Raw genomic sequence first — 12,093 nt, 5'->3', positions numbered from 1 at the left:
CACAGGTATAATATAATGGAGGTCTCACCTGAACAGGGATGGGACACAGGTATATTGTAATGGAGGTCTCACCTGAGCAGGGATGGGGCACAGGTATAATATAATGGAGGTCTCACCTGAACAGGGATTGGGGCACAGGTATATTCTAATGGAGGTCTCACCTGAGCAGGGATAGGACACAGGTATATTCTAATGGAGGTCTCACCTGAGCAGGGATAGGACACAGGTATAATATAATGGAGGTCTCACCTGAACAGGATGGGACACAGGTATATTCTAATGGAGATCTCACCTGAGCAGGGATGGGGCACAGGTATATTCTAATGGAGGTCTCACCTGAGCAGGGATAGGACACAGGTATAATATAATGGAGGTCTCACCTGAACAGGGATGGGACACAGGTATAATATAATGGAGGTCTCACCTGAACAGGGATAGGACACAGGTATATTCTAATGGAGATCTCACCTGAGCAGGGATAGGACACAGGTATATTCTAATGGAGGTCTCACCTGAACAGGGATAGGACACAGGTATATTCTAATGGAGATCTCACCTGAGCAGGGATAGGACACAGGTATATTCTAATGGAGGTCTCACCTGAACAGGGATAGAACACAGGTATATTCTAATGGAGATCTCACCTGAACAGGGATAGGACACAGGTATATTCTAATGGAGATCTCACCTGAACAGGGATAGGACACAGGTATATTCTAATGGAGATCTCACCTGAGCAGGGATGGGACACAGGTATATTCTAATGGAGATCTCACCTGAGCAGGGATAGGACACAGGTATATTCTAATGGAGGTCTCACCTGAACAGGGATGGGGCAGAGGTATACTCTAATGGTGGTGTCACCTGAGCAGGGATAGGACACAGGTATATTCTAACGGAGGTCTCACCTGAGCAGGGATAGGACACAGGTATATTCTAATGGAGATCTCACCTGAGCAGGGATAGGACACAGGTATATTCTAATGGAGGTCTCACCTGAACAGGGATAGGACACAGGTATATTCTAATGGAGATCTCACCTGAGCAGGGATAGGACACAGGTATATTCTAATGGAGGTCTCACCTGATCAGGATAGGACACAGGTATATTCTAATGGAGATCTCACCTGAACAGGGATAGGACACAGGTATATTCTAATGGAGGTCTCACCTGAACAGGGATAGGACACAGGTAAATTCTAATGGAGGTCTCACCTGAACAGGGATAGGACACAGGTATATTCTAATGGAGGTCTCACCTGAACAGGGATAGGACACAGGTATATTCTAATGGAGATCTCACCTGAGCAGGGATAGGACACAGGTATATTCTAATGGAGGTCTCACCTGATCAGGGATAGGACACAGGTATATTCTAATGGAGGTCTCACCTGATCAGGGATAGGACACAGGTATATTCTAATGGAGATCTCACCTGAACAGGGATAGGACACAGGTATATTCTAATGGAGGTCTCACCTGAACATGGATGGGGCACAAGTAAATACTAATGGAGGTCTCGCCTGAGCAGGGATAGGACACAGGTATATTCTAATGGAGGTCTCACCTGAGCAGGTATGGGGCACAGGTATATTCCAATGTCGTTCTCACCTGAGCAAGGGATGGGGCAGAGGTATATTCTAATGGAGGTCTCACCTGAACAGGGATGGGACACAGGTATACTCTAATGGAGGTCTCACCTGAGCAGGGATAGGACACAGGTATACTCTAATGGAGGTCTCACCTGAACAGGGATGGGACACAGGTACACACGACCACCTGCAGCTCTCTGAGAGTAATATGTTGGGGCCCCAACCACAAGGAGAAATTGGGAGGATTTCACACAGGCCACACTCAACACAGAACCAAAGTATGACCCAATCTGAAAGGACAAAGTACATCACAAATGTGAGGAAACTACTTACATTGGGGGAAAGTAATTGGTTTGTGTTATGGTAAAATATGATCTGTAAACATGTTATACAAGGTTGAATATAGGAGAACTGTTAAATATGTTTCATGATAAAATAGTTCCCAAGTCACCTGATCGCCATGAGATGTAGCCTTCTGGTACCATTGTGAGGTGCTCGGGTCAGTTTGGAAGATCAGGACCCTCCCAGTATGTTGGTATCTTGGGGCACCAATCGCGATCAGATCATCTTTCACTTGCTGCACGGCGTAACCTGGAGATGTCAGACACATATTCAATGAATCAAAAGCCTGAATCAGGTTTTCTTCTCTGGATATGGGTTCCTCAGTTGGCCGCTGACTACACAGAACTCCTGCTATCAATTAGTGCATATGTTCTCATATCATCCTCATAACTTAGGGCCTGATTCATTAAGGATCTTAAATGAAGAGGATCCTTATTTCAGTCTCCTGGACAAAACCATGTTACAATGCAAGGGGTGCAAATTAGTATTCTGTTTTGCACATAAGTTAAATACTGACTGTTTTTTCATGTAACACACAAATACTTAATAGCTTATTTCTACACTGAAATTTAAAGTTGATATTTGTGTGTTACATGAAAAAAACAGTCAGTATTTAACTTATGTGCAAAACAGAATACTAATTTGCACCCCTTGCATTGTAACATGGTTTTGTCCAGGAGACTGAAATAAAAAGTTTCTGAAGTTAAGATCCTTAATGAATCAGCCCCTCTGTTACTAAACATTTCAGTTTCCCCCCATCCAGCTTGGTTGACCGTCATGTATGTCAGGGGTATTGAGCCCGTGTTGTATTACAGGTCGCACCTTTGTGTGTTACATTGATTCAGGGTCTTCTAGTGATGCCCTAAATCTGTCCTATTCTCTGTCTCACCATCCAGACTTAGATGGGTTATCCTTAAATAGAAATGGTCTGAGTGGAACAAATGTTTTCAAATCACCGTCATCTCTAACACTTTCCTGGTGACAACAGTGACGTCACTCTGACTCCAACAAGGGTATAATCTATATATTTCCTGTATACTGTATTCACCACAATATTCCCTTTCTCTCCTCCACCCCCAGGCTAAGGTGTCACGTCTGCCTAATCCCAAATTGTAAGATTCACAATGAGCAGGACTGTAAACCTGATCAAGACACGTGTCAAAAATCTACCACCAAGATAATAGATGGTGAGGAAGAGAAAAATAATTACTATGCCGCCACAAATCAAGGTGTATCGGGTAAGTATCAGCTGTTCCTCTGCTTAAAGAACCATTAAAAATAATACTATATGAAAATAAACCCTATATCAATATACAAAACTGCACCATAAATGTTACTCATCAACTCTCCTTCTATTAATCCCAAATCCACGTTATTAGTACCCCTCTCTTCCTGTACCCACATATCCTGATCACCCCCATCCACTCACATCGTCTGTATCCATCTCTCATGTACCCCTCTCTTCCTGTACCCACATATCCTGATCACCCCCATCCACTCACATCGTCTGTATCCATCTCTCATGTACCCCTCTCTTCCTGTACCTACATATCCTGATCACCCCCATCAACTCACACCATCTGTATCCATCTCTCATGTACCCCTCTCTTCCTGTACCCACATATCCTGATCACCCCCATCCACTCACATCGTCTGTATCCATCTCTCATGTACCCCTCTTTTCCTGCACCCACATATCCTGATCACCCCCATCCACTCACATCGTCTGTATCCATCTCTCATGTACCCCTCTTTTCCTGCACCCACATATCCTGATCACCCCCCATCCACTCACACCGTCTGTATCCATCTCTCATGTACCCCTCTTTTCCTGCACCCACATATCCTGATCACCTCCATCCACTCACACCGTCTGTATCCATCTCTCATGTACCCCTCTTTTCCTGCACCCACATATCCTAATCACCCCCATCCACTCACACCGCCTGTATCCATCTCTCATGTACCCCTCTCTTCCTGCACCCACATATCCTAATCACCCCCCATCCACTTACACTGTCTGTATCCATCTCTCATGTACCCCTCTCTTCCTGTACCCACATATCCTGATCACCCCCCTCCACTCACACCGTCTGTATCCATCTCTCATGTACCCCTCTCTTCCTGTACCCACATATCCTGATCACCCCCCATCCACTCACACCGCCTGTATCCATCTCTCATGTACCCCTCTCTTCCTGTACCCACATATCCTGATCACCCCCATCCACTCACACCGTCTGTATCCATCTCTCATGTGCCCCTCTCTTCCTGTACCCACATATCCTGATCACCCCCCTCCACTCACACCGTCTGTATCCAGCTCTCATGTACCCCTCTCTTCCTGTACCCACATATCCTGATCCCCCACATCCACTCACACAGTCTGTATCCATCTCTCATGTACCCCTCTCTTCCTGCACCCATATATCCTGATCACCCCCATCCACTCACATCGTCTGTATCCATCTCTCATGTACCCCTCTCTTCCTGTACCTACATATCCTGATCACCCCCATCCACTCACACCATCTGTATCCATCTCTCATGTACCCCTCTCTTCCTGTACCCACATATCCTGATCACCCCCATCCACTCACATCGTCTGTATCCATCTCTCATGTACCCCTCTTTTCCTGCACCCACATATCCTGATCACCCCCATCCACTCACATCGTCTGTATCCATCTCTCATGTACCCCTCTATTCCTGCACCCACATATCCTGATCACCCCCCATCCACTCACTCCGTCTGTATCCATCTCTCATGTACCCCTCTCTTCCTGTACCCACATATCCTGATCACCCCCATCCACTCACATCGTCTGTATCCATCTCTCATGTACCCCTCTTTTCCTGCACCCACATATCCTGATCACCCCCATCCACTCACATCGTTTGTATCCATCTCTCATGTACCCCTCTTTTCCTGCACCCACATATCCTGATCACCCCCCATCCACTCACACCGTCTGTATCCATCTCTCATGTACACCTCTTTTCCTGCACCCACATATCCTGATCACCTCCATCCACTCACACCGTCTGTATCCATCTCTCATGTACCCCTCTTTTCCTGCACCCACATATCCTAATCACCCCCATCCACTCACACCGCCTGTATCCATCTCTCATGTAACCCTCTCTTCCTGCACCCACATATCCTAATCACCCCCATCCACTTACACTGTCTGTATCCATCTCTCATGTACCCCTCTCTTCCTGTACCCACATATCCTGATCACCCCCTCCACTCACACCGTCTGTATCCATCTCTCATGTACCCCTCTCTTCCTGTACCCACATATCCTGATCACCCCCCATCCACTCACACCGCCTGTATCCATCTCTCATGTACCCCTCTCTTCCTGTACCCACATATCCTGATCACCCCCATCCACTCACACCGTCTGTATCCATCTCTCATGTACCCCTCTCTTCCTGTACCCACATATCCTGATCACCCCCCTCCACTCACACCGTCTGTATCCATCTCTCATGTACCCCTCTCTTCCTGTACCCACATATCATGATCCCCCCCATCCACTCACACAGTCTGTATCCATCTCTCATGTACCCCTCTCTTCCTGCACCCATATATCCTGATCACCCCCATCCACTCACACCGTCTGTATCCATCTCTCATGTACCCCTCTCGTCCTGTACCCACATATCCTGATCACCCCCATCCACTCACACAGTCTGTATCCATCTCTCATGTACCCCTCTCTTCCCGCACCCACATATCCTGATCACCCCATCCGCTCACACCGTCTGTACCCATCTCTCATGTACCCCTCTTCCTGTACCCACATATCCTGATCACCTCCATCCACTCACACCGTCTGTATCCATCTCTCATGTACCCCTCTCTTCCTGTACCCACATATCCTGATCACCCCATCCACTCACACCGTCTGTATCCATCTCTCATGTGCCCCTCTCTTCCTGTACCCACATATCCTGATCACCCCCCTCCACTCACACCATCTGTATCCATCTCTCATGTACCCCTCTCTTCCTGTACCCACATATCCTGATCACCCCCCATCCACTCACACCGTCTGTATCCATCTCTCATGTGCCCCTCTCTTCCTGTACCCACATATCCTGATCACCCCCCTCCACTCACACCATCTGTATCCATCTCTCATGTACCCCTCTCTTCCTGTACCCACATATCCTGATCACCCCCCTCCACTCACACCGTCTGTATCCATCTCTCATGTACCCCTCTCTTCCTGTACCCACATATCCTGATCACCTCCAACCACTCACACAGTCTGTATCCATCTCTCATGTACCCCTCTCTTCCTGTACCCACATATCCTGATCACCCCCCATCCACTCACACAGTCTGTATCCATCTCTCATGTACCCCTCTCTTCCTGCACCCACATATCCTGATCACCCCCATCCACTCACACCGTCTGTATCCATCTCTCATGTACCCCTCTCTTCCTGTACCCACATATCCTGATCACCCCCCTCCACTCACACTGTCTGTATCCATCTCTCATGTACCTCTCTCTTCCTGTACCCACATATCCTGATCACCTCCATCCACTCACACCGTCTGTATCCATCTCTCATGTACCCCACTCTTCCTGTACCCACATATCCTGATCAGCCCCATCCACTCACACTGTCTGTATCCATCTCTCATGTACCCCTCTTCCTGCACCCACATATCCTGATCACCTCCATCCACTCACACAGTCTGTATCCATCTCTCATGTACCCCTCTCTTCCTGTACCCACATATCCTGATCACCCCCATCCACTCACACCGTCTGTATCCATCTCTCATGTGCCCCTCTCTTCCTGTACCCACATATCCTGATCACCCCCATCCACTCACACCGTCTGTATCCATCTCTCATGTACCCCTCTCTTCCTGTACCCATATATCCTGATCACCCCCATCCACTCACACCGTCTGTACAGATCTCTCATGTGCCCCTCTCTTCCTGTACCCACATATCCTGATCACCCCCCATCCACTCACACAGTCTGTAGCCCTCTCTTCCTGCACCCACATATCCTGATCACCCCCATCCACTCACACAGTCTGTATCCATCTCTCATGTACCCCTTTCTTCCTGTACCAACATATCCTGATCACCTCCATCCACTCACACTGTCTGTATCCATCTCTCATGTACCCCTCTCTTCCTGTACCCACATATCCTGATCACCTCCATCCACTCACACAGTCTGTATCCATCTCTCATGTACCCCTTTCTTCCTGTACCCACATATCCTGATCACCCCCCATCCACTCACACCATCTGTATCCATCTCTCATGTACCCCTCTCTTCCTGCACCCACATATCCTGATCACCCCCATCCACTCACACTGTCTGTATCCATCTCTCATGTACCCCTCTCTTCCTGTACCCACATATCCTGATCACCTCCATCCACTCACAGCGTCTGTATCCATCTCTCATGTACCCCTCTCTTCCTGTACCCACATTTCCTGATCACCCCCATCCACTCACACCATCTGTATCCATCTCTCATGTACCCCTCTCTTCCTGTACCCACATATCCTGATCACCTCCATCCACTCACACAGTCTGTATCCATCTCTCATGTACCCCTCTCTTCCTGTACCCACATATCCTGATCACCCCCATCCACTCACACAGTCTGTATCCATCTCTCATGTACCCCTCTCTTCCTGTACCCACATATCCTGATCACCCCCCATCCACTCACACCGTCTGTATCCATCTCTCATGTACCCCTCTCTTCCTGTACCCACATATCCTGATCACCTCCATCCACTCACAGCGTCTGTATCCATCTCTCATGTACCCCTCTCTTCCTGTACCCACATATCCTGATCACCCCCATCCACTCACAGTCTGTATCCATCTCTCATGTACCCCTCTCTTCCTGCACCCACATATCCTGATCACCCCCCATCCACTCACATCGTCTGTATCCATCTCTCATGTACCCCTTTCTTCCTGTACCCACATATCCTGATCACCCCCATCCACTCACACCATCTGTATCCATCTCTCATGTACCCCTCTCTTCCTGTACCCACATATCCTGATCACCCCCCATCCACTCACACCATCTGTATCCATCTCTCATGTACCCCTCTCTTCCTGCACCCACATATCCTGATCACCCCCATCCACTCACACCGTCTGTACCCATCTCTCATGTACCCCTCTCTTCCTGCACCCACATATCCTGATCACCCCCCATCCACTCACACCGTCTGTACCCATCTCTCATGTACCCCTCTCTTCCTGCACCCACATATCCTGATCACCCCCCATCCACTCACATCATCTGTATCCATCTCTCATGTACCCCTTTCTTCCTGTACCCACATATCCTGATCACCCCATCCACTCACACTGTCTGTATCCATCTCTCATGTACCCCTCTCTTCCTGCACCCACATATCCTGATCACCCCCATCCACTCAAACCATTTGTATCCATCTCTCATGTATCCCTCTCTTCCTGCACCCACATATCCTGATCACCCCCATCCACTCACACCATCTGTATCCATCTCTCATGTACCCCTCTCTTCCTGCACCCACATATCCTGATCACCCACATCCACTCACACCGTCTGTACAGATCTCTCATGTACCCCTCTCTTCCTGCACCCACATATCCTGATCACCCCCATCCACTCACAACCGTCTGTACAGATCTCTCATGTACCCCTCTCTTCCTGTACCCACATATCCTGATCACCCCCATCCACTCACACCGTCTGTATCCATCTCTCATGTACCCCTCTCTTCCTGCACCCACATATCCTGATCACCCCCATCCACTCAAACCATCTGTATCCATCTCTCATGTATCCCTCTCTTCCTGCACCCACATATCCTGATCACCCACATCCACTCACACCGTCTGTACAGATCTCTCATGTACCCCTCTCTTCCTGCACCCACATATCCTGATCACCCCCATCCACTCACAGCGTCTGTATCCATCTCTCATGTACCCCTCTCTTCCTGTACCCACATATCCTGATCACCCCCATCCACTCACACCATCTGTATCTATCTCTCATGTACCCCTCTCTTCCTGTACCCACATATCCTGATCACCCCCCATCCACTCACACCATCTGTATCTATCTCTCATGTACCCCCTTTTCCCCATGTCTGTGACTCAGGGATACATCTCTTGGGGTCCTCACTCTCTGATTCTTCTGCTTTCTCAGTCTGGGAACGTTTGTGTACCAAGAAGAAGGAATGTGAGAGGGCCAAAAAGAAAAATGCTAGACTAACTGTGACCTGCTGCCAAGAACCATTGTGCAATGCCTGAGAGAACAGCCAGAGGGCGTAGTGGAGAGAGGAGGCAGTGACTGGAAGATGGAGCTGCAGACTGAGAGACGTTCTCAAATGAGATCTGTAATAAAATCACATACAGACAGCTGTGTTTGTCATTATTGGTTTGTAAACATAAACTGTGGAGACTGTCCTGGTGATATCTACCAATAATCTCCCTCCCTCGGGGACAAATACTATTCCCTGTATGTGTTATGTAGAGTGTTACACAGCCCCCTCCCCTGAAGTGCAGTTCATGTATTATCATTATCATTTATTTATATAGCGCCAGCATATTCCGTAGCGCTTTACAATGGGGAACAAACACAGTAATAAAACATCACTGGGTAATACAGAGAGGTAAGATGACCCTGTCCGCAACCTTACAGTCTATGACTGTATCATGAATTAGATTTGTCATGTTTCTGGGAGGTGACTTGAAGCAACCACCAATATTGTAAACTGCAGCACATTGTAGCTCCCTCCAGTACGGCCCGTGCCCTACTGCATGCCCAGTACACTAGGGACCGACCAGCGCCCTCAGAACGGCCCGCGCTCCTCTGCATGCCCAGTACACTAGGGACCGACCAGCGCCCTCAGAACGGCCCGCGCTCTTCTGCATGCCCAGAACACTAGGACCGACCAGCGCCCTCAGAACGGCCCCGCGCTCTTCTGCATGCCCAGAACACTAGGGACCGACCAGCGCCCTCAGAACGGGCCCGCGCTCTTCTGCATGCCCAGAACACTAGGGACCGACCAGCGCCCTCAGAACGGCCCGCGCTCTTCTGCATGCCCAGAACACTAGGGACCGACCAGCGCCCTCAGAACGGCCCGCGTTCTTCTGCATGCCCAGAACACTGAGGAACAACCAGCTCCCTCAGAACGGCCCACGCTCCTCTGCATTCCCAGAACACTAGAGACCGACCAGCGCCCTCAGAAAGGCCCGCGCTCCTCTGCATGCTCAGAACACTGGGGAACGGCCCGCGCTCTTCTGCATGCCCAGAACACTGGGGAACGGCCCGCGCTCTTCTGCATGCCCAGAACACTAGGGGAACGACCTGAGCTCATCTACATGCCGAGTTCTTTTGTTATAGATTGGCCCACGTTAGCAGGGTGTTACCCAGACCCCTGATCCTAGTTGGCACCACATCATCTGAGATATTATATCTGATGTTTGCCCTCAGGATGTAATATTCTCTAGATCTGGAGATAATGCATTTTAAACAAAAATAATAACATTCTGTGATTTCCTAAATTACTTGTTATTACATTATTCAGACAGGTTCTAAGACACAGGACGAAAACTACACAGGATGGAAAGGTTATGACCCCCTTCCCCCCCCGCTCTTGTGCACTCATGCTAAAAGAGGCCTTGGTCATTGATATAAAAGGACCTAATTAGTATGTAATTAGCTTGCCTTTAGAGGTTACAAAACAGATTTTCTCCAACATATGGCTACTGCATCAAACATCAATACATTTCCAAAACAGAAATACAACTCAATTTAAAAAATCTGTACATTTTGTTAAGAGCTGCGGCTCTCTGGGCCGGCTGTCACCAGGGCAGCAGCCATGACGCCTCTTCAATCTGCGCTGCGTTTTAGGCAGCCTCCTGCTGCTCTGACTACTGATTGGGCAATCCCAGTATATAAGGCAGGACATGGCCTCCCTGCCGGTTATAGCGTTCTGTGCCGTAGATTGCTGACAGCTTGGTTTAGTCCTCTGACTTGTGATTTAATTCTATGTATGACCATGTCCTGTTTAGATTATATGCCGATTGCCCTGACCTCTGTCTTGTTATTTGGATATTCCTGCTGCTGCCAGCCCTGACCTTTACCCTGTTTCTGACCACGTTATCTGCTACGGACCCCTGACCTCTGACTACCCGCTATCACCGTTTACTGCCTATTTCCAGCTGTGCTATGGCCGTCAGGGATAAACGTTTACTACGCTGGAGCTTAACACCTGGGAGCACATATAGGTCTACGGGAAAGGCGGCTGCTGAAGGTGAAGACCTCTGTACCCTCAGTTCTAAACGTTTATCCTGGTAACACATTTACAATGTTATACAGCTGGGCACCGCCCCACTAATTACCATAAATGTTTACAATAAGTTATTTATAAGTGATCCAGCCACACAGAGAATTACACCCAGTATACAGAAAACTAGAAGTGGTACTGTGCAGGGCATAGAGGCTTCCAGCAACCTACCTGCTACCTGCATTCAACTAGATCAACGGTAATTCTGTGCTCCTCACAGTGATAATTACAGAACACGGTATGTGATAGGCTGGGCCGTCTATGCCAGCCTGTCTGTCTGTTGTGGAGCTGGGGACCGGCTGGACTTGCCCGTTTCCTTTATCCAAAATGTGCCCCTCTAACCGCAGTAGGAGGGGCTTTTGCTGCTGCCACCACTGAACTCCTTAGCGGCACCTAGAACTGCGGCCTTCTGGGTAACTCTCGCTGCCAGTGTACCCCTTACTGGTACCCCTGACCTCCTGCCTTCAGATTAGTGACTCTCAACATGGCATTGGAATAGGATGCCCTGCCCTGTCGCTACCTGAAGCTCCACTGTGGGGCTTAGTCTCCTGGATCTATTTGATTCCAGGAGACTAGTCTGTAAGTCCCTCCAGCAGCCACTGTAGCTGGTGGGGGGGAGGAAGGGGGGTGAAGGATCCAGGGCCCTCTGCAGCCCCCGCTGCACCACCAAGGACAGCTGCCAGGGGGGGACGGGGACTGGGACAGGTGCATTTTTATTCTTGTACACAGAACACATATAAAATACATTCAACATATATATAATTTACACATAGTTGTACTCCAGGCACCTAGCACCG

General features: G+C 48.9%; 1 long non-coding RNA gene across 1 annotated transcript; it reads left to right on the top strand.

The window, feature by feature from the left end:
• Positions 1–2,544: 2,544 nt before the first annotated feature.
• Positions 2,545–9,362, top strand: LOC142097130 (uncharacterized). Its single transcript, XR_012678132.1, has 2 exons — positions 2,545–3,172; positions 9,151–9,362. It is a non-coding gene; the product is annotated as an uncharacterized LOC142097130 (long non-coding RNA).
• The last annotated feature ends 2,731 nt before the right edge of the window (positions 9,363–12,093 follow it).

This window comes from Mixophyes fleayi, chromosome 7, assembly GCF_038048845.1.
Source record: "Mixophyes fleayi isolate aMixFle1 chromosome 7, aMixFle1.hap1, whole genome shotgun sequence".
Classification (NCBI taxonomy): domain Eukaryota; kingdom Metazoa; phylum Chordata; class Amphibia; order Anura; family Limnodynastidae; genus Mixophyes; species Mixophyes fleayi.
This window is presented reverse-complemented; position numbering and strand designations above follow the sequence as displayed.